The 23,195-nt window shown below is 44.0% G+C and overlaps 1 protein-coding gene across 4 annotated transcripts in view; it reads left to right on the top strand.

Annotated features, from left to right (window-relative positions):
- Positions 1-23,195, top strand: part of LOC138662311 (uncharacterized) — a 167,396-nt gene that overhangs the window by 8,910 nt on the left and 135,291 nt on the right. Inside the window, exon 1 of one of the 4 annotated variants that reach the window (XM_069747781.1) lies at positions 3,002-3,108. The exons of 2 other annotated variants lie outside the window; for them this stretch is intronic. The gene's annotated coding sequence lies outside the window, so the exon portion shown is untranslated. Of the gene's footprint in view, positions 1-3,001; positions 3,109-23,195 lie in introns of those variants that run through there. One more of the 4 variants, XM_069747783.1, reaches the window with a different exon arrangement.

Consider the following 23,195-nt stretch of genomic DNA (forward strand, 5'->3'; position numbering starts at 1 on the left):
ATAAACCAACAATATACTTACCCTCCGCAGATCTGTAACGTCCAACGATGTAAATCCTTCTGAAGGGGTTAAAACATTTTGCAGCAAGGAGCTTTGCTAATGCAATGCTACTCCTCGCTGCAAAACCCCGGGGAATGAGTCTAAATATAGATCAATGAGCTATATTTAGCTTCATTTGCGGTGAGGCGCCCTCTGCTGGATGTTCATAGATCGTGGGAAATTACCTAGAAAGCTCCCAGGCGGAGGGTAAGTATATTGTTGGTTTATTATGTTATTTCTTTCACAGAACGAGGGTCTTCAGTGACTGGATTGGGCGTAGAATAAAATACTCAAACAACCATTGTTTTTATTTCATTAAAATAATTTTAAATAATGTGTTTGTGTTTTATTTAACACTTTACTACAATTGGATTAATAATGGATAGGTGTCATAATTGACGCCTCTCCATTATTAATTAGGCTTAATGTCACCTTACAATAGCAAGGTGGCATTAACCCTTCATTACCCCATATCCCACCGCTACACGGGAATGGGAAGAGAGTGGCCAAGTGCCAGAATAGGCGCATCTTACAGATGTGCCTTTTCTGGGATGGCTGGGGGCAGATATTTTTAGCCAGGGGGGGCCAATAACCATGGACCCTCTCCAGGCTATTAATATCTGCCCTCAGTCACTGGCTTTACTACTCTGGCGGAGAAAATTGCGCGGGAGCCCACGCCAATTTTTTCCGCCATTTAACCCTTTATTTTAAGAGCTAGAACGGCCAAATTTTGCAGATACACTCTACTGACATTAGTAGTGTGGAATCTGCAAAAAAAATGGAGAGAAGACATGGTTTACTGTATGTAAACCATGTCTCAAATCATGTCGGGTTTTAGGAAGGAGAAGGAAAAAGCCGGTAATTGAATTACCGGCTTTCAAGCTGTATAGCGCTGGAAAAAATATTAATATATATACATATATGTGTCTACTGACATATATATATATATATATATATATAGACAGTATATATATATTTTTTTTTCTTTTTGGGACACATGGATCACTTCTATAGCGGTATGTTGGTTTTGCAAGCCTGCGAGAAAACCACGCAGTACGGATGCCATACGGATTACATACGGAGGATGCCATGCGCAAAAAACGCTGACACACCCTGCCTACGGAGGAGCTACGGACCACTATTTTCGGGACATTTCAGCGTATTACGGCCGTAATATACGGACCGTATTTTCATACGCTGAGTGTGAAGCCGGCCTTACTCTGCAATGTCTTATCTTGATTGTACAAGTTCTCTCTGAATTCTAAAGAGCTGTAGAATAGATATAAAAATTGTTATTATTTGGCGCTGTATGCCAGCATTATCTCAGCACTGAATGGTAGGACTCTGGTGGAACTATACAGTAATATTATTTGGATACTGTATGGCAGTTTATTTAAGAACCAAACATTAGTATTTTACATGTACTATTATGAAGTATTTTTTGGCATTCTATGATAATTGATGAAGTGGAGCTCCCCTGTAAGGCCCCTTTCACATATCAGTTTTTTGCAGTCAGTCACAATCTGCCAAATTTTGAAAAAAACGGATCTGGTGACTGATGCTGCCGGATCTGTTTTTTTCTCATACACTTGTATTAGCGACGGATGGCCTCACGTTTCATCCGTCGTTCGCCGGATCCATCAAAATTTGTTTGTCATAGACAATGGACATAGTAACGTTTTTTGTGTCCGTCGAAAAAAACGGACAGTGACGGATCAGTCGCCATCTGTCGTTTGCTAGAATGGAAGCCTATGGCGCTGAATCCGTCAAATGATGGAATCCGGAGATGGATTCTGTTTTTTCAAACCGAGCATGCTCCGATTTTTTTAGGATCCAATTAGCCAGATCAGCTAGTCAGATCCAGCAAAACAAAAAACGGATCAGTCACATCAGTTTTTCACAATCTGCGATGGATCTGTTTGTTTTTTTATAAAATTCGACAGATTGCAATTGATGGCAAAGAACTGATGTGTGAAAGAAGCCTAAGTCTAGCTTAGGATGTTTATCACTTATCTCTCGCCGAGCAGCTGAAAGGGTACGTGTCCACGTTCAGGATGGCCGGCGCTTTGGACGGAGCGGAAAACTCGCTCCGCTCAAAGCGCTGCACCCTTTTGTAGACGCAGTGATTCCAGATGTGTTCATTGCACACATCCGGTATCGTCGCACCCCACACATAGGGCCCTGTGTTATATCTTGCGGCGGCGCAGCGTTGCTGCAAGGTAAACGGACATGCTGTGTTCTAAAAAGACGCGCCGCATGTCCAGAAACGCAGGGCCGCCGGGTGCGTGTTCGCACGCATAGTGGAGATGGGATTTCATAAAATCCCCTCCACTATGCTGTAACATCTGGACGCTGCGGATTCAACGCTGCGGCTCTACGCAGCGTTCAATCTGCAGCTATTCCGGATGTAATACGGCCCGTGGACACATACCCTAAACAATTGTAGTTCACCTTGAAATCGCCAAGTACATGCCTCTACTAGAAATTTGACTGCATTGCGCCACCATAGAGTTAATGTGTTTTGTCATCATTCTGGTGCCAATGCCATAAAGAAAAGGAAAAGAAGCCCCTGACTGAAAGTAAATGTGGCCTGGCCCTTAACCTACAATGTGTCATTTTAATAAATGTTAAATGCAAGAAGAATATATGGGCAAATAGTTAATCACGCAAAGCACCCCTTGATGTGTCTGTGACAGCTGCTTTGAAAGAGGCAGGTGGCCCCCCGTACACCTTGGGCCATGGGCATCTGCACAGGTTGCACCAATGGTATCTCCATCCCTGGCAAGGAGCAGGCCCTGACAGGACTCCCCTTGGTAGGCAATGATGGATGAAACTATTGCGCATCCTCTCCACCTTCCAACAATTCATTGTGAGAAAGTGCATATTGCACAGCGTCTTCCGTCCGTTGTGGTCACTGACTTCTGCCTCTGACAGTACAGAGGTTCATTGACAACAGGAACTTGCTCAGGAAAAAAAAACCAGACGGCAGCCTTGGTAATAGCTACAGAGATCCTGGCAGCCGCCCAGGCAGCATCTTCGTCCTCAGCATCTCCTCCAGCGACACGCAAGGTCAGGCTGTTTATACACAATGCAAACCTTCTAGATATATCAAGGACTATGGCATCATAAGAGGGGAAGAATCATCTCTGCTTATATACTGAGAGGGATGTTGGGTGGATGGGTGGGTAGGACATATTGGTGGCCCCCATTAGTGATCAACGGACCGGCACTACGATGCATGTAATCGATTGCCAGATTGGAGAATTGAGACATGTGGATGCTGTACGTGTGAATGTTGTAATGGTTGCGTTGCAATTCCTGTCACTGCTCCAGTTGCTCAGATACCATTCACTTACCAGAAGTGTCTCTCTTCCTGCTCTTTACTATTCTCCTGCTTATAGACTTAACACTTTCACTGCAACATGATTCCAATATAAACAATCCACGTATGTACAAAACTATACACCTGTGAGGCCACCCTCCACATTGTAGGGGAATGTAATGTATTCTAGTGCAGCGCATGACAAAATGCAAAATATATTGACAGAATGAGGTCCCGAAGGACGGGGAATATAGTAAATTATTCTTACAGAATGAAGTATTTGTGTAAATGCTGTGACGTTGCGCTCACTAACAGGTAGGGGAATACTCGCTTGGCAATGGGATAAATGCACACGGGTACGGTTTTTCACGTAAAAATCTATGTGGGTTTATTTTCTCACAGCATAAACCACCAAAACCAACAACAGATGGACAGTCTTTACATCAGGCTTCACATCATTAGCTTACGACACTAAACACGCTTATCCTTATCTGACCAGCTGCCGTGGGTGACCGCACAGTTCATAGAGTATCATAAGCACCAACAGTCTATGGTACCTTACGGGAGCTCCTTCTCCTCCTGCTGTCTCCTTGTTGGTCCTCTCTCCTGGGAAAGCTGCCTTATGGGGTTCACCAACTTGCCTGGAAGGCACACATCAGTCAGTCTAGAGCCACCGAAGGACGGTAGTTTCCCCAACACAGACCATCCAGGTCCACGGTCTCTCAGGTGCTTCCAGGAAGACTCCACTCACAGGAGCTTCCAACACAGACTGTCCAGGACCACGGTCTCTGTGCTCTTTAGGGATCCAATCCTACTCCCAGGACCTCCCAACACGGAAGCTTTCCACAGTGCGCTATTCAGGACGTCCGTCCCCACCTGGGACCGTCCAACACACAGGCGTGTGACCTATCCGGATGCTATTCAGGACGTTCGTCCAACACCCCAGGCCACCAGGTCCAAAACCCCACCACGTGCTATTCAGGGAGACAGCACTCACAACACATAGGCTCTCCAGGACCTACAGCACAGACCATTCAGATCCATACTCAGAGACATGTGACCCACACCCTGGTCACATTATATACTTGTAACCACTCCCATAGGTAGGAGTGTGTGTGTGGCTAGTTTGACCCGCCCAGCTCTCAGAACTAGCCCTGCCAGCCTCCCTTAATAATTATACCAACAACTTTACTTGTGGGACTACAGGTCCCAGAACAACAACATTGCTTTAAGCTGACAGCGCGATACACATATCGGCCATTCACAATAATACCGGACTTTGTCTCATCACCACAGTTATTCCTGCGATTGCCATGCATTCCTATGGCCTCAATACGCCTCCATGCATATTTTGGGGAGACCATGCAGCTGCCCCCTATCTGTAACAGGGGTCACTGCATCACAATGCCCAAAATACATGAAATTGTTCTAATAACATATTATAATACTGCCCCCTATGTGCAAGAATATAACTACTATAATATTGCCCCTGTGTACAAGAATATAACTACTGTAATACTGCACTCGATCTACAAGACTATTACTACTGTAATACAGCTCCTATATACAAGAATATTACTACAATACTGCTCCCTATGTACAAGAATATAACTACTATAATACTATCCCCTATGTACAAGAATATATCTACTATAATACTGCTCCTATGTACAAGAATATAACTACTATAATACTGCTCCTATGTACAAGAATATAACTACTATAATACTGCTCCTAGGTACAAGAATATAACTACTATAATACTGCCCCCTATGTACAAGAATATAACTACTATAATACTGCCCCTATGTACAAGAATATAACTACTATAATACTGCTCCTATGTACAAAAATATAACTACTGTAATACTGCCCCTATCTACAAGACTATAACTACTGTAATACTGCTCCTATATGCAAGAATATAACTACTATAATACTGCTCCTTATGTACAAGAATATAACTACTATAATACTGGTCCTATGTACAAGAATATAACTACTATAATACTGCCCCATGTACAATAATATAACTATTATAATACTGCTCCCATGTACAAGAATATAACTACTATAATACTGCTCCTATGTACAAGAATATAACTACTATAATACTGTTCCTATGTACCAGAATATAACTACTATAATACTGCCACTATGTACAAGAATATAACTACTATAGAATATACCGGATATTAACTACCCGGATATTAACTGGGAAACAGAAACCTGTGAAACCCATAAAGGCAACAGGTTTCTGCTAATAACCAAGAAAAATTATCTTTCACAATTGGTGCAGAATCCAACCAGAGGAGCAGCACTTTTAGACCTAATACTATCTAATAGACCTGACAGAATAACAAATCTGCAGGTGGTTGGGCATTTAGGAAATAGCGACCACAATATTGTGCAGTTTCACCTGTCTTTCACTAGGGGGACTTGTCAGGGAGTCACAAAAACATTGAACTTTAGGAAGGCAAAGTTTGAACAGCTTAGAGATGCCCTTAATCTGGTAGACTGGGACAATATCCTCAGAAATGAGAATACAGATAATAAATGGGAAATGTTTAAGAACATCCTAAATAGGCAGTGTAAGCGGTTTATACCTTGTGGGAATAAAAGGACTAGAAATAGGAAAAACCCAATGTGGCTAAACAAAGAAGTAAGACAGGCAATTAACAGTAAAAAGAAAGCATTTGCACTACTAAAGCAGGATGGCACCATTGAAGCTCTAAAAAACTATAGGGAGAAAAATACTTTATCTAAAAAACTAATTAAAGCTGCCAAAAAGGAAACAGAGAAGCACATTGCTAAGGAGAGTAAAACTAATCCCAAACTGTTCTTCAACTATATCAATAGTAAAAGAATAAAAACTGAAAATGTAGGCCCCTTAAAAAATAGTGAGGAAAGAATGGTTGTAGATGACGAGGAAAAAGCTAACATATTAAACACCTTCTTCTCCACGGTATTCACGGTGGAAAATGAAATGCTAGGGGAAATCCCAAGAAACAATGAAAACCCTATATTAAGGGTCACCAATCTAACCCAAGAAGAGGTGCGAAACCGGCTAAATAAGATTAAAATAGATAAATCTCCGGGTCCGGATGGCATACACCCACGAGTACTAAGAGAACTAAGTAATGTAATAGATAAACCATTATTTCTTATTTTTAGTGACTCTATAGCGACAGGGTCTGTTCCGCAGGACTGGCGCATAGCAAATGTGGTGCCAATATTCAAAAAGGGCTCTAAAAGTGAACCTGGAAATTATAGGCCAGTAAGTCTAACCTCTATTGTTGGTAAAATATTTGAAGGGTTTCTGAGGGATGTTATTCTGGATTATCTCAATGAGAATAACTGTTTAACTCCATATCAGCATGGGTTTATGAGAAATCGCTCCTGTCAAACCAATCTAATCAGTTTTTATGAAGAGGTAAGCTATAGACTGGACCACGGTGAGTCATTGGACGTGGTATATCTCGATTTTTCCAAAGCGTTTGATACCGTGCCGCACAAGAGGTTGCTACACAAAATGAGAATGCTTGGTCTGGGGGAAAATGTGTGTAAATGGGTTAGTAACTGGCTTAGTGATAGAAAGCAGAGGGTGGTTATAAATGGTATAGTCTCTAACTGGGTCGCTGTGACCAGTGGGGTACCGCAGGGGTCAGTATTGGGACCTGTTCTCTTCAACATATTCATTAATGATCTGGTAGAAGGTTTACACAGTAAAATATCGATATTTGCAGATGATACAAAACTATGTAAAGCAGTTAATACAAGAGAAGATAGTATTCTGCTACAGATGGATCTGGATAAGTTGGAAACTTGGGCTGAAAGGTGGCAGATGAGGTTTAACAATGATAAATGTAAGGTTATACACATGGGAAGAGGGAATCAATATCACCATTACACACTGAACGGGAAACCACTGGGTAAATCTGACAGGGAGAAGGACTTGGGGATCCTAGTTAATGATAAACTTACCTGGAGCAGCCAGTGCCAGGCAGCAGCTGCCAAGGCAAACAGGATCATGGGGTGCATTAAAAGAGGTCTGGATACACATGATGAGAGCATTATACTGCCTCTGTACAAATCCCTAGTTAGACCGCACATGGAGTACTGTGTCCAGTTTTGGGCACCGGTGCTCAGGAAGGATATAATGGAACTAGAGAGAGTACAAAGGAGGGCAACAAAATTAATAAAGGGGATGGGAGAACTACAATACCCAGATAGATTAGCGAAATTAGGATTATTTAGTCTAGAAAAAAGACGACTGAGGGGCGATCTAATAACCATGTATAAGTATATAAGGGGACAATACAAATATCTCGCTGAGGATCTGTTTATACCAAGGAAGGTGACGGGCACAAGGGGGCATTCTTTGCGTCTGGAGGAGAGAAGGTTTTTCCACCAACATAGAAGAGGATTCTTTACTGTTAGGGCAGTGAGAATCTGGAATTGCTTGCCTGAGGAGGTGGTGATGGCGAACTCAGTCGAGGGGTTCAAGAGAGGCCTGGATGTCTTCCTGGAGCAGAACAATATTGTATCATACAATTATTAGGTTCTGTAGAAGGACGTAGATCTGGGTATTTATTATGATGGAATATAGGCTGAACTGGATGGACAAATGTCTTTTTTCGGCCTTACTAACTATGTTACTATGTTACTATGTTACTATAATACTGCCCCATATGTATAAGAATATAACTACTATAATACTGTTCCTATGTACAAGAATATAACTACTATAATACTGTTCCTATGTACACAAATATACTATAATACATTTCAGCTGTTTACGAAAATATATTCAAGATAGTTATATAATCAATATGGGCTTATAGTGCTGACTCTCAGCTTTGATTCGAGAGTGTCCGCATACTAACTGGAGTAAGGATTTAGGAATTACAGCTCTTCAAAATTTTTCAAATCTGACATTTGTCACTTTATGTGGCAATAACTCTGGAATGTTCCATCATATCCCAGTGATTTGGAGACTGTTTTTTTTCATGATACATTGTATTTTATGATATTGGTAAATCTAGATCAGTATGTTTTGCATTTATTTTTTAAATTATTAGAAATTTGACAAAAATGTCTAAAAATAGGCAACTTTCAAACTTTGAATGCTTATTCGTTCATTCAGATAGTCATTACACACAACGAAGTTGGGGCCGCTCATTTACAGTAATGAATATGCGGCTCCACCCCTATGGGAGGTGGAGCCGCATATTCATGACTGTAATCGGCGGCCAGACGTGACCGCTCATACAGTAGAAGGTGCGGCCAGGACAGGAAACAGCGCCAGCCAGCGAGGGGGCCGGGTGAGTATTTTAAGAACAGCGGGCGGGCGCACAGGGGGTGGGAGGGGGGTGGGGACATGGATCTTTATTTTAAACATGAGAAACAAAAAAAAAGGACTATTCATATCTTCTCTACAGCAAACGCTGCTGCAGAGAAGATATCAATGGCGGCTTCAGCACCAGTGGGGGGGACAGCGCTTACTGTAGCGCTGTCTCCTGCACGGCACACGGACTGCACACGGACAACGTCCGTGTGCGTTACGTATTTTACACGGACCCATTGACTTTAATGGGTCCGTGTAATCCGTGCGCTCCTACGAACACTGACATGTCTCCGTGTTTGGCACACGGAGACACGGTCCGCAAAAAATCAATGACATCTGCACAGATGCATTGATTTTTATGTGTCTACGTGTGTCAGTGGCTCCAGTACGTGAGGAAACTGTCACCTCACGTACCGGAGCCACTGACGTGTGAAACCGGCCTAATAGGGAGGTATTTATAGCGCAAATTATGGTTTCCATTTCAGACAATAAATAACATTTACCTAATATCTGCTTTACATCAGCATCATCTGTAAAATGTTATTTTATTTTGTTAGGATGAAAACTTTTTTTTTTTTTTAGGCACTGTAGCGAATTATTTAGGGTATGTGCACATGTTGTGGATTCTCTGCAGATCCGCAGCGTTTTTTGCGGTGCAGAAACACTGTAGATCCGCAATTCATTTACAGTACAATGTAAATCAATGATAAAAAAAAAAAAATAATGTTGTGCACACTTTGCGGAAAATCCGCTGCGGAAACTCTGCGGTTGAAAAGAAGTAGCATGTCACTTCGTTTTTGTGAATCTGCAGCGTTTTTGTACCCATTCCATTACAGAAAACCGCAGGGGTAAAAAACGCAGCAAATCCACAAGAAAACCGCAGCAAAAACGCACAAAAAACGCTGCAGAACCGCACAAAAAATGCGACAAATCCACAGGTGTGTTTTCTTCCAGGTGAGGCAGAATCCGCACCAGAAATTCCTAAGCCTAATCCACAACGTGTGCACATAGCCTTAGCACTAGGCAGCGTTCGCACAGGCACTGGATTCTTGTGCCAAAACAATGTGATGTTTATTTTCACAGGTTGCACAGCACCGAAAAACAAAACCATAAACACAAATTCCCTAGTCTTGTCCAGGCGATAACTTAACAAAATAGACCCTGGCTACTCCTACACGGCTGAGCTAGTCCAAGTTCAGTCTAACAAAGTGGCTATTGTCCATAGCAACCACGAATACTCACAGTTTGGAGCACACAGCCCTGTGCAGACACCTTTCATAGAGGCTCTGGTTAGTCTCTCCACAGCTCCAAGACAACCCACCCTGCTCAACTTCCCCAGCTGCCTGAAAGAGTCAGGTGAACATGTTAGGCTATGTGCGCACGTTGTGGATTTGACTGTGGAATTTTCTGTGCGGGTTATGCATTTCTTGGCAGAAAACGCAGGTCAGAATCTTCGCTTTTTTTTGCGGATTTGCTGCGGATTTTGTGCAGATTTCTTCCTTTTTTTACCCCTGCGGATTTCTATTATGGAATGGGTGCAGAAACGCAGCATCTCCGCAAAAAGAATTGACGTGGTCCTTTTTTGAATCTGCTGTGTTTTCCATGCGGATTTTTCCGCACCATTAGCACAGCATTTTGTTTTGGGCCATTTAAATCACTTGCGGATCTGCAGCGAATCCGCAGGAAATCTGCAACGTGTGCACATACCCTATGGTTTTTAGTCAAAGCAAGCCAGGTGCATCTAATCAAGACCTGCCGTGTTAGGATTTAACCCAGTCCTACCTGGCTTTGAAATGACTTTAGGGGTCCTATATATTGGAAACCCCCCAAAAGCGACACCATTTAAAAACAGCAACCCCTAACATATTCAAAACTGATGTCAAGTAGTTTATTAACCCTGCAGGTGCTTTTCAGGAATTAATTCAAAGTGACATGACAGAAAAAATATATATATTTTTGCCACCTAAATGAGCTAATTTCTAAACATGCTAATATATTTGGCAGACTCTAAGGCCATTATTTGGCCCAGAATTGCCATGGCAACCATCAGGACCACACAATCATGATCTCAGGATGCTGATGGGGTTAAAGAGGGAGCCCCCCACACACACTGTTAAGTATCTAGATGCCGGAATCACAATTTACAGCAGCATCTAAGGGGTTAAATGGCCATGGTCGGTGCCAACACCGATTGAGCTGAATGCTGCAGGGTGTCAGCTCCAGAGTACAGGTGACTGCTGCTGCATTTTTACCGGTTGGGAGATACTATTCATTTACAGTGGGAAAAAAAAGTATTTGATACACTGCCAATTTTGCAAGTTTTCCCACCTCCAAAGAATGGAGAGGTTTGTAGTTTTTAGAGTAGGTATACTTCAACTGTGAGAAACAGAATCTTTTTAAAAAAATCTAGAAAATCCCATTGTATGATTTTTACATAATTAATTTTCCTTTTATTGCATGAATTAAGTATTTGATACAATAGAGAAACATAACTTAATATTTGGTACAGAAACCTTTGTTTGCAATTACAGAGGTCAGACATTTCCTGTAGTTCTTGACTAGGTTTGCACACACTGCAGCAGGGATTTTGGCTCACTCCTCCATACCTATCGTCTCCATATCTTTCATGTTTAGGGGCTGTCGCTGGGCAATATTGAGTTTCAGCTTCCTCCAAAGATTTTCTATTGGGCTCAGGTCTAGAGACTGGCTAGTCCACTCAAGGACCTTGAAATGCTTCTTACAGAGCCATTCCTTAGTTGCCCTGGCTGCGTTTCAGGTCATTGGCATGCTGGAAAATCCAGCCATGACCCATCTTTAATGTTCTTACTGAGGGAAGGAGGTTGTTGGCCAAAAATTTCGCAATATATGACCCCATCCATCTTTACTTCAAAACGGTGCAGCTGTCTCCTTTGCAAAAAAGCACCACCAAAGTATGATGTTTCCCCACCATGCTCCACAGTTGGGATGGTGTTTTTGGGGTTGTGCTCATCCTTCTTCTTCCTCCAAACACGGTGAGTGGAGTTGATACCAAAAAGTTCTATTTTGGTCTAATCTAACCACATGACCTTCTCTCATGCCTGCTCTGGATCATATAGATGGTCACTGCCGCACTTCAAATGGGCCTGGACATGTTCTGGCGTGAACAGGGGGGACCTTGCATGCCCTGCAGGATTTAAATCCATTACAGCATTGTGCGCTGCTACTAATGATGTTTGAGACTGTGGTCCCAGCTTTATTCAGGTCACTGATCAGGTCCTCCCATGAAGATCTGGGCTGATTCCTGACCTTTCTCAGAATTAGCCTTACCCCACGAGGCGAGATCTTGCATGGAGCCGCAGACCGAGGATCAACCTATACCAGAATGATGAGAAGCAGGAAGTATAGAGGCTTCGAACAGATCATGATCCAAAGTACAGCACATCCTCTGTAAAACATAGTGGAGGCAGTGTGATGCGTGGGCACGTGTAACACCCCAGGTAACTGGTTGTTACAGTGATGTTGCCTTCCTTTCGGGGAGGGTAATATTATGCTTGGAGGCAAGGAGGATTCCCTTTATCAAGTAATCTTACATTCAACACATTCTGACTCCAGGCCAGAAGGGGGAGCTCAAAATCCGGTTTTAGGGGAGCTTCGCTGATATATATATCCTGGTCTGGAGGAGGAGTTAGTCAGTTGGAGTGAGGAGATCAGTCTGGAGAGACAGTGAAAGAGTGAGGTCGGAAGAACACAGTGAGAAGGACAGCGGGGCCGTGCAGCCACATGTGAGCTGCAGCTCCAGGAAAGGAAGATAACCTGAAGGGTTGGGATGTAGTGAGCATCTGAGGAGTGAAGCACATGAGAAGGAAACAGCTTGGAGGGGAACTGTGACCGGGCACCCTCTGAGCCGAAGCGCAGGAACCGAGCACCAGGAGCCCGAGGCTGTGTTGTACTCCTACAGCCTGCAGTGATCCTCAACCTACTGAACAGCCGCACAGCCAGCTCTTCCCTCTCCTAGTGTATCCTCACCCACCCCCTGCAGACTGTGAGCCCTCGCGGGCAGGGTCCTCCCTCCTTATGTACTCGTGTGCCTTGTTATCTGCTCATGTTTAATGTATTTGTCTATATTTGCCCCGTATTCACATGTAAAGCGCCATGGAATAAATGGCGCTATAAAAATGTATAATAATAAAAAAATAATAATACTCCAGGTCGCACGCAGAATCGGAGGGAAAAGGACTTTATGTTATTTGCCCGCACCCACACCTGGAGGTGAAGCAGTATACTAGGAGCCCGGGTCGTGATAGAGACCCTATAAAAAGGCTCACACTGCCCACCATATGGGAAACTGTCCCAGGACAGGAGAGGACTTTGTCAGCAAGCCACAGGCAGCAAGGACATCACATACGAGTGCGCGTAGGAAGGCTTATGAACCTCACCTGGGAAAGGGATCCACTATTGCCTCCAAGCCGGCCGGGCCACATCACCACCTATTGCTGGTACTCTGGACTGCGGCTGCTTACAACCAGTAAGCCAGGTAAAGACGTTACAACTCTGTGCCCTCCATTTATTTGCCGGCATACACCATCCCTGCCCAGCACAACGGGAGCCCTGGGGACCCCGTTTCACCTGTGGGAAGCGTCACCATCTTTGCTGCAGTAGCATTGCCCCAGAGGACCCCTTTAAGCAGCTTCAGTCCCACTGACCTAGAACCACAGGTGGCATCACAAACACAAACTTTATTACAACTCCCTTAAAAGACCTTCCCATTTTACTTGGGCGCCCAGGTTCACGGACCGGGTCGCAGCCACCATGACTTGACATCCCCTCTAAGGACCGGATGTGACATCCCCTCTAAGGACCGGACCTGTACCGAGTACCTCATGACCCTGGTGGGTGACTCACATGCATGGTTTCCAATAGTGCTGGGTCACTAGTGTTTATTGATGACAAGAGACAGAAGCAGCCGGATGAATCATGTGTGTACTTTCTACTCTGATTCAACCGAATGCAGCAAGGTTGATTGGACGGCGCTTCACAGGACAGATGGACAATGACCCAAAACATACTGCGAAAGCAACTCAGACTTTACCTGCAAAAGATTCTCTGCAAAGTATTAAAAATTAACATTTCATGTATGGTAAAGTTAATTTGTCCATTTAGTTTTGTTCCCCTGAAATGAGGAGGCTTTGAATGAAAATGGCTGCAATTCCTAAACGTTTCACAAGATATTTTAGTTCAACTGCTTTAATTAAACCTGTAAGTCTCAACTTTAATTGCGGTATAGAAAATGTAAAGCACAGCCTAAAGGGAAGGTGCACAGTCTATAGGTGCCCAAACCTTGATATATAGTATACAAGTGACTAGCACACTCCAAGAAATTGTGATGCAAATAAAGTGGGGTTTATTACATACAAAGATCACAAACATTTCGGTCTATTCTTTGACCTTCATCAGTGTGCTGGAGAGAAAATTATGTACAGAACGGAAAATTATAAACACTTATAAAACAAGGTGGGGTGTCAACAAAATAGGACATGGTAATAACAAACAACAACAAAAAAAGTATATACATCACGAGATATGACGTCATGGGACATAACGTAAATTTATAAAGAACAATCAAGGAGAACCATCAACAGATACATGTCTATACATAGATAATGTTGCAAATCGACGTATGTGAAAAGGAACCGTAAGGATGGAGCAGTGTAGAGGAACCGTAGCGGATATACAATGTGACCTAGTAAATGAAACGGTAACAAGGTGTATGGTGTGAGACCTACCTAAGTACACTTGTATGCCTGTATGGGCCCCAATAATGGATAGTATATTATTGCATCTATAATAAACGAAATAAGAAAATGACATATACAGTGGTGGTGCCGTTACAGTGTACTATGTGTGGCTCCGTATGGATACAATGTGGGGGTACATACCAGTATAATACATGTATAATACATCTGGTGGACTTGAACCAGATAGGATTTACAGGAGGCTGTCTATAAAGGAAAGTGATGGAGTATAATAAACGCCACAATCAAGTAAAATACTGGGATACCAACTGGCTATACTAGGAAAGGTACATACCCAAAACAGAGGTAAAGCCAAAACGAAACTACGGCTGTACAATACAAACAGCCAATCTGTAAGGGCAAAATACTTGGTCAGCACGCCCGCTTAAAGACCTACATGTTCGGTAGAAGACCCCTAACAGAATTATAATGGGGAGATCACATAAAGCTAAACTTACCAGCGCCAAGAAGAGGATTAGATCTCCGCGGTATCCACCGCAAGGAGCTGTAAGGAAGTGTGCCTAGTTCTGCCTCTTATATTGTGTGTGAGACGCCTGACATGCGCGCGGTGTGAGCCGGCATGTGAACCGGAAACGGGGCAGGGCGATAGTGACGCAGGTGTCAGATGACCGCAGGGGGCGGTGACTGGTGCGTTCCACAAAGGAAAGAAAGATGGAAGTGCGTTCCAGGGAGGAGGGTGGAAGACAGCTGTGCAGGTGGCCGTAGAGTGTCACAGGCGGCAGCGGTCGTGGAATCAGAACGGACGATTCTGTAGGGACAAGACTGAAATTAGTATAGGATAAAGATGAAACATAATAACAACCACATAACAATAATAAATGACTATTGTATGGCTAGTCTGGATCGTTACAAGGTCCCTATTTGTAAATAAACAGAACACTAAACATTGTAGGTGATAAGGACGTATCCCAGTATAAACATAGTATCTATTACCGACAATGCGGATATATAACATACAAGTCCGATACCTGTTAACAAAGATAAACGTGTTAGCAAAGATACACGTGAATGGTCTAATACCATAGACCATATTACTAAGTAACTCATCTACTAAGATGTCGGGGTGGAGGCCCCTATGGGTATCAAAGGGCCCATGTTATGACTAGGGTGTCAAGTAATAGTGTCAGAATGGGATACCAAGGTACGCTTACAAAAACTTGGTGTAGGGACATCATATAAGGTTCCAAATAGGTAAGTTGTTCTGGTCCAGAAGAGACAGCTGCAAGTTATAGACGGTGATACGATTACACGGTAGTTCACAGAGACAGACATTGGTCCAGATACTGCTATTACTGGCCTAATAGGTAAAACATAGTCTGGCTACTCAAATCTAGGATATAATAAAGCTTGAGCCTTAAAAAAGGAACATGATAGGAGAAAAATATATATATACAGCTCTATTAGAAGGACAAGAAATGAGGCGAATATTACATGAAGGACAGAAGTTCGTAGTCCCTATTTAGTCCTCTGGGGGTGAGAGTGTTGAGTTCATGGATCCAGTACGCCTCTCTACGTTTCAACATAGAGATGCGATCCCCGCCCCGTCTAGGTGAAGTCACTTGTTCTATAATTTGAAATTTAAGTTGAGACAGGTTGTGGCCTTTTTCAATGAAGTGTGACGGTAGGGGAAGTAGTAGGTTCTTGCACCGGATGGTGGATTTGTGTTTAGATATCCGTGATTTGACTGATTGAGTAGTCTCACCCACGTACAGCAGACCGCAAGGGCATTTAATGAGATAGACTACAAAGTTGGTGTCGCAGGTGAAGAAGCTGTTGATTGGATATCTTTTACCAGTATGTGGGTGGTGGATGATATTACCTTTTATAACATTATTGCATTGGTTGCAATTGAGACAAGGGAAGGTGCCTGTTCTTGGGTTACTCAGGAATCGTTGAGTAGGCCCAGGGTGTATTGGACCAATGTCTGCACGAACCAGACTATCCTTAATGTTGCGAGGTCGCTTAAAACATGGCATGAAGGGGTGTTGGAACTCTTTGACTGTTGGGAATGCTGTTTGGAGGATGTGCCAATGTTGGCGAATGGTTTTATGCAATCTGTATGCGGCCGGATGGTACTGGTGCACAAATGGAATACGGGACACTGCAGAATCCCTTACCCTCCTGGTATCATTGGTATTGGCAACATCTAGGATGCGTGGGGGATATCCTCTCTCTCGGAATTTGGACTTCATCTCTGATGTCCTCTGTTCCTTGATTGCAGGATCCTTTATAGACAGCCTCCTGTAAATCCTATCTGGTTCAAGTCCACCAGATGTATTATACATGTATTATACTGGTATGTACCCACACATTGTATCCATACGGAGCCACACATAGTACACTGTAACGGCACCACCACTGTATATGTCATTTTCTTATTTCGTTTATTATAGATGCAATAATATACTATCCATTATTGGGGCCCATACAGGCATACAAGTGTACTTAGGTAGGTCTCACACCATACACCTTGTTACCGTTTCATTTACTAGGTCACATTGTATATCCGCTACGGTTCCTCTACACTGCTCCATCCTTACGGTTCCTTTTCACATACGTCGATTTGCAACATTATCTATGTATAGACATGTATCTGTTGATGGTTCTCCTTGATTGTTCTTTATAAATTTACGTTATGTCCCATGACGTCATATCTCGTGATGTATATACTTTTTTTGTTGTTGTTTGTTATTACCATGTCCTATTTTGTTGACACCCCACCTTGTTTTATAAGTGTTTATAATTTTCCGTTCTGTACATAATTTTCTCTCCAGCACACTGATGAAGGTCAAAGAATAGACCGAAACGTTTGTGATCTTTGTATGTAATAAACCCCACTTTATTTGCATCACAATTTCTTGGAGTGTGCAAGTCAACTTTAATTGCATCTCAATTGTTACATTTTCAATCCAAAAGAGTGGCCTGCAGAGCTGAAATCAGGGAGACTCGGTCACGTCAAATACTTCTGGACCTAACTGTATATAGAGCGTTTGTTCAGTTGAGTGCTCCTGGGTTCCATATAAGACAGCTGTGTGTGGCCGCAGCTTATTTCCAGGAGACAATAGGACCATCAGTTGGAAATCAGACATTTCAGATAGATATTTCTCCCAACAATACATTTTTTAGGCTGCCATAAAAATTAGAGCGATGCTGAACCCTTTGTACCTGTGAGTTTGGCCAACATTAGTCTAATGTGTATGGGGGGCTATAATCAATATAGAGACTCCTGAAGAGACTTAATGTCACTTTATGCCAGGAGTCTTCCTTGTAGTCTCAGCCATAATCACATCCCGCTGCAGACAATGAGTGTTTATTGTACCTTGCCTGTATTGGTTCTCTGTAATTACGCCAAGAACAGTATCAGTAGGAAGGAAACATCAATGCACAATGGGCCACTTACAATGTGCAGTCATCTCTAGATGTGGAGCGTCAACCATGATCACAGAAGAGCTGTGTGTGGAGTCTATGAGAACCTACTCAGGACTGGAATAACATGACTGTGTGCCGGAGGACGCCAATTGAATGAAAGGTCCAGTTGACATTTTCCAGGGTGAGATCCCAAAAAGGGGTGACACCCACCCTCCCCTCTGAAATGACGATTCTTTTGGTGTGTTTTTCTCACGCAGAAACACATGTTTATCAGGTACTGTTCCTTTTAATGGTGGGAACCTTGCTATGTACCATGTACTGTATAGACTTATTAACTTGCCAGAAATGTAACATCTTTGTCCACAATTAACACATTTTGTAAAAACAGTCTTCCATTCTTCAGCTCACTGCTTTTATTGCTGCTGATCAGGGTCTCCAGCTCGTCAGACGCATTTCACAAGGGCTAAAATGAAGACTATTGCAATCACTCCACCGCTATCTGGTCACTTCTCACCACAGGCTCTTCTACAGCTCCTCTCTTTGTGACCATGGGCTCCGTTCTGTGCCCTCCTCAGCACTTCTGCCTCTCATGTGGTCTTAGCCACTCACTAACTCACCCCGTCTTTCAGCTCTTTTCATAGTCTATGGTACTTTCGAGGCAGTGTATTATATTACGGGACTGCATTCTGTTACATACATACTATGTGCTCTACATTATCTCTAATACAGGTCTAAAGGCCCCATACACATCAATGAGCACATTCAGACCACTTTTATCTGCTGTTTATGGAAGCCTTGAAGGGGGAGTCGTGGAGTTTTCTCTTTTCAGTATTATTACCAACATAATATTTATTAACAATCGACCTTGACAAAACCCTCATCCTTATAGGGGCTGCAGAGAGCATCTCTTACTTTGGAGCACCTATACTTTCCTCTTTACACCTTTAGCCCATGGTCTACCGGAAAACCTTGATACTTGGGCACAGATTATAAGAAAAACAAAATGCGCTTTACTCACCCTCCATGGGTCCAGCTATGAGTCTCTGTTGCTTTTCTCAATGTCTAGTATTACAATCACATTGCCAGCCCTGCAGCCAATCAGTGAGCTCAGTGGCTCTACCCCTGTAGTTGGCACAACCCTATGAGAGCCGCAGAGCTCACTGGTCAGCAGTAGGGTTGAGCGAAACAGATCGGCCAATTTCATAAGTCGCCGACTTTCGGCAAAATCAGGTTTCATGAAACCCGACCCGATCCCAGTGTGGGATCGGCCATGCGGTTCGCGATCTTCGCGCCATAGTCGCGTTTCATATGACGCGTTCAGCGCCATTTCTCAGCCAATGAAGGTGGACGCAGAGTGTGGGCAGCGTGATGACATAGGTCTCAGTCCCCACCATCTTAGTGAAGGGCATTACAGTTGCTTTCTGCGGCGTCACAGGGGCTATAAAGGGGCGTGCACGCCGACCGCCATCTTACGTCTGCCGATCTGAGCATAGGGAGAGGTTGCTGTAGCTTCGTCTGAAGCAGGGATATTGTTAGGAAGGGAAGATTTACAGCCAAATCGCTTGTGCTGTAGCGATTTCCACTGTCCAACACCACCTTTTCTTTGCAGGGACAGTGGAGGCTAGATTTCTGTGCATCAGCTCTGTAGCTTATAAGGCTCCCTGATAGCTGCATTGCTGTTTGTACGCCGCTGTGCAAACAAACTGCTTTTTTCAAAGCAAAAATCCTGTTGCTCCTTCTTTTCTGCACAGTTCTCTTGTTTCTTTGTCCACACTTTTGTGTGCAGCAGTCCTTTTTATTGCTGCCATACTTGTCCTTTGATCATTGTAGGGAGATTGAAATTCTACTACAGCCCTTGTATTTTTTGATATATCTGCCAACCAATTTCTGCCACTCAAACTGTGTAGTGTAATACAGTGGGCCTGATTTTTTCCTGCATTCTCCCACACATAAAAAGGGAGATTTAGATTGCCACTGAGTGCATCTGCATCAGTCCTGTTTGTGGCATATCTGTCATCTACTGTCTACCACTCAAACTGTGTAGTGTAATACAGTGGGCCTGATTTTTTCCTGCATTTTCCCACACATAAAAAAGGGAGATTTATATTGCCACTGAGTGCATCTGCATCAGTCCTGTTTGTGGCATATCTGTCAGCCACTTTCTGACACTCAAACTGTGTAGTGTAATACAATGGGCCTGATTTTCCCAGCAGTCTCACACACCTATAAAGGGAGATTTAAACTCACAACAAGTTTACGTACACCTTCTAACTGGTTTTACAGTACCATATAACGTTTGTTAGTTTGGTTACATTTTTCCAAGAATGAGGAAGTCTGGTGGAAGAGGTCATGGCCGTGGGTGGTCATTGCCAGCTGGTAATGATGGTAGTGGTGGTGGAGCATCAGGTGGTCGTGGGAAAAGCAATATAGCACCTAAGTCTCGAGTTGTTGAGCCAGCAACATCGTCTGGCTACACAAGGCCTCGAACGCTCCCTTTTCTGGCAGTAGGAAAACCGCTTTTAAAGCCGGAGCAGCAGGAACAAGTTTTGGCTTTCCTTGCTGACTCTGCCTCTAGCTCTTTCGCCTCCTCTTCGGAAAGTGCAAAATTTTAAAGCAGCGCGTCATCAGTGGATGCTCCCGGTCAGGGGCAAGTCGCTTCCTTGCGTTCTTCACCCAGAACAACAGAGAAGGATGCGTCAGGCGACACAACGGGTTACTCCATGGAGCTCTTTACACATACCGTGCCTGGGTTAGAAAGGGAAATTGTTAACAGGCCATGCCCATTACAAGATGAATCGGACATGGAGTGCACAGATGCACAGTCACAGCTAGATTATTATGCTGTTCCATTGACTCAGATCACTACATTGCCCTCGCAGTGTACTGAGCCAGAATCTGACCCTGATGAGACTATGGTGCCCCGTCCCGAACGCTATAGCACCGGCTTACACGGTGACACAGAGGAAGGTGCACAGGACATAGAAGAGGAGGTGATAGATGACCTACTTGTTGACCCCGATTGGCAGCCATTGGGGGAACAGGGTGTCGCCGGCAGTAGCTCTGAAGCGGAGGAGGAGCCGCAGCAGGCATCAACATCGCAACAGCTTTCATCTGGCAGGCCTGTATCTGGCCAAAAACGTGTGTCAAAACCAAAAACAGTTGTAGGACAGCGTGGCCATCCGGTTAAAGTAGCTCAGTGTGCAATGCCTGAAAAGGTATTCGATAGTAGGAAGAGTACAGTCTGGCAATTTTTTAACCAAGATCCGAATGATCAGTGCAAAGTCATCTGTAAGAAATGCTCAAGGACCTTTAGCAGAGGTCAGAATGTGAAAAATCTAAATACAACTTGCATGCGTAGACATTTAACCACCATGCACTTGCAAGCCTGGACGAACTACCAAACGTCCCGTAACGTTGTTGTACCCGCTCACAATGAAGCTAGTCAGCAACGCTACATTCCTTCCCTCACTGTAAGCACACCGTTTACCACACCACCTGCAGCAAATGTGGAGGTATCGTCGCAAAGCTAAAGCAGTCAGGGAATGGTAGGAAACACTGTATGTAGGCCAACAGCAATAATACCATCTCCAACCCTCTCTTAGTCTGCCATGTCCACCACCACCCCCGCTAGTTCCACCATATGCAGCTCTCCAGTCCAGCTCACCCTACAAGAGACTCTCGTTAGGAAAAGGAAGTACTCATCCTCTCATCCGCGTACACAGGGTTTGAACGCCCACATTGCTAGACTAATCTCATTAGAGATGATGCCCTACCGGTTAGTTGAAAGCAAAGCTTTCAAAGCCCCGATGGACTACGCAGTACCACGCTACGACCTACCCAGTCGACATTTCTTTGCGAGAAAAGCCATCCCAGCCCTCCACCAGCATGTAAAAGACCGCATTGTCCATGCACTCCGGCAATCTGTCAGTAGAAAGGTGCACCTCACAACAGATGCATGGACCAGTAGGCATGGCCAGGGACATTAGGTGTCCATCACGGCACACTGGGTTAATGTGGTGGATGCAGGGTCCACAGGGGACAGCCAGATTGGGACAGTTCTGCCTAGCCCACGGTCTAGGAAACAGTTGGCTGTAGGCGTTCGCCACCCCTCCTCCTCGTCCTCCAGCAGAAGCGATAGCTCGTCCACAGACCGCAGTCACACGACCACTCCATCTGCAGCTGCCAGTGTTGCACACGAGGTGTCCCATTATGGAACAGCTAGTGGTAAGCGTCAGCAGGCTGTGTTGGAAATGAAGTGTTTAGGCGACAACAGTCACACCGCGGAAGTTCTGTCCGAGTTCTTGCAGCAAGAAACTCAGTCATGGCTGGGCAGTGTACACCTTGAGGCAGGCAAGGTATTCAGTGATAACGGAAGGAATTTTATGGCTGCCATAGCCCTTTCGGTATGTGCACACGTCAGGATTTCTTGCAGAAATTTCCTGAAGAAAACCGGAAATTTTCTGCAAGAAATCCGCATTTTTTTTGGGGCGTTTTTCCCGGTTTTCTTAGCATTTTGCAAGCGTAATTAGCTTGCAGAATGCTAAAGTTTTCCAAGCGATCTGTAGCATCGCTTGGAAAACTGACTGACAGGTTGGTCACACTTGTCAAACATTCTGTTTGACAAGTGTTACCAACTTTTTACTATAGATGCTGCCTATGCAGCATCAATAGTAAAGGATAGAATGTTTAAAAATAATAAAATAAAATAAAAAAAATGGTTATACTCACCCGCAGACAGCCAATCTCCTCAGCGGCGTCTGTTCCTATGGATGGTGTGTGTGTGCAGGACCTTCCATGACGTCGCGGTCACGTGAGCGGTCACGCGACCAATCACAAGACGGCGATGTCATCGCAGGTCCTTCACACAGAGCATCTATAGGAATGGAAGCGGCAGCGTGCACCGCTGAGAGGCAGGAAGACATCGAAGGTGAGTATATCACTGTTTTTTATTTTAATTCTTTTTTTTAACCAATTATATGGTGCCCAGTCCGTGGAGGAGAGTCTCCTCTCCTCCACCCTGGGTACCAACCGCACATAATCTGCTTACTTCCCGCATGGTGTGCACAGCCCCATGCGGAAAGTAAGCAGATCAATGCATTCCTAGGTGTGCGGAGTCACCGCAATTCCGCAAATTTAATGAACATGTTGCTTTTTTTTCCGCGATGCGATTTTTTTTGCGGAAAAAAAGGCAACATTTGCACAAGAAATGCGGAATACACCTTGAACCTGGTGGTGCAGTGCTTCCTGAAAAGTTATCCGGGGTTACCCGACCTGCTCCTGAAGGTGCGAAGACTTTGCTCGCACATCCGCCGTTCACCCGTACACT

This window comes from Ranitomeya imitator, chromosome 2 (assembly GCF_032444005.1).
Source record: "Ranitomeya imitator isolate aRanImi1 chromosome 2, aRanImi1.pri, whole genome shotgun sequence".
Classification (NCBI taxonomy): domain Eukaryota; kingdom Metazoa; phylum Chordata; class Amphibia; order Anura; family Dendrobatidae; genus Ranitomeya; species Ranitomeya imitator.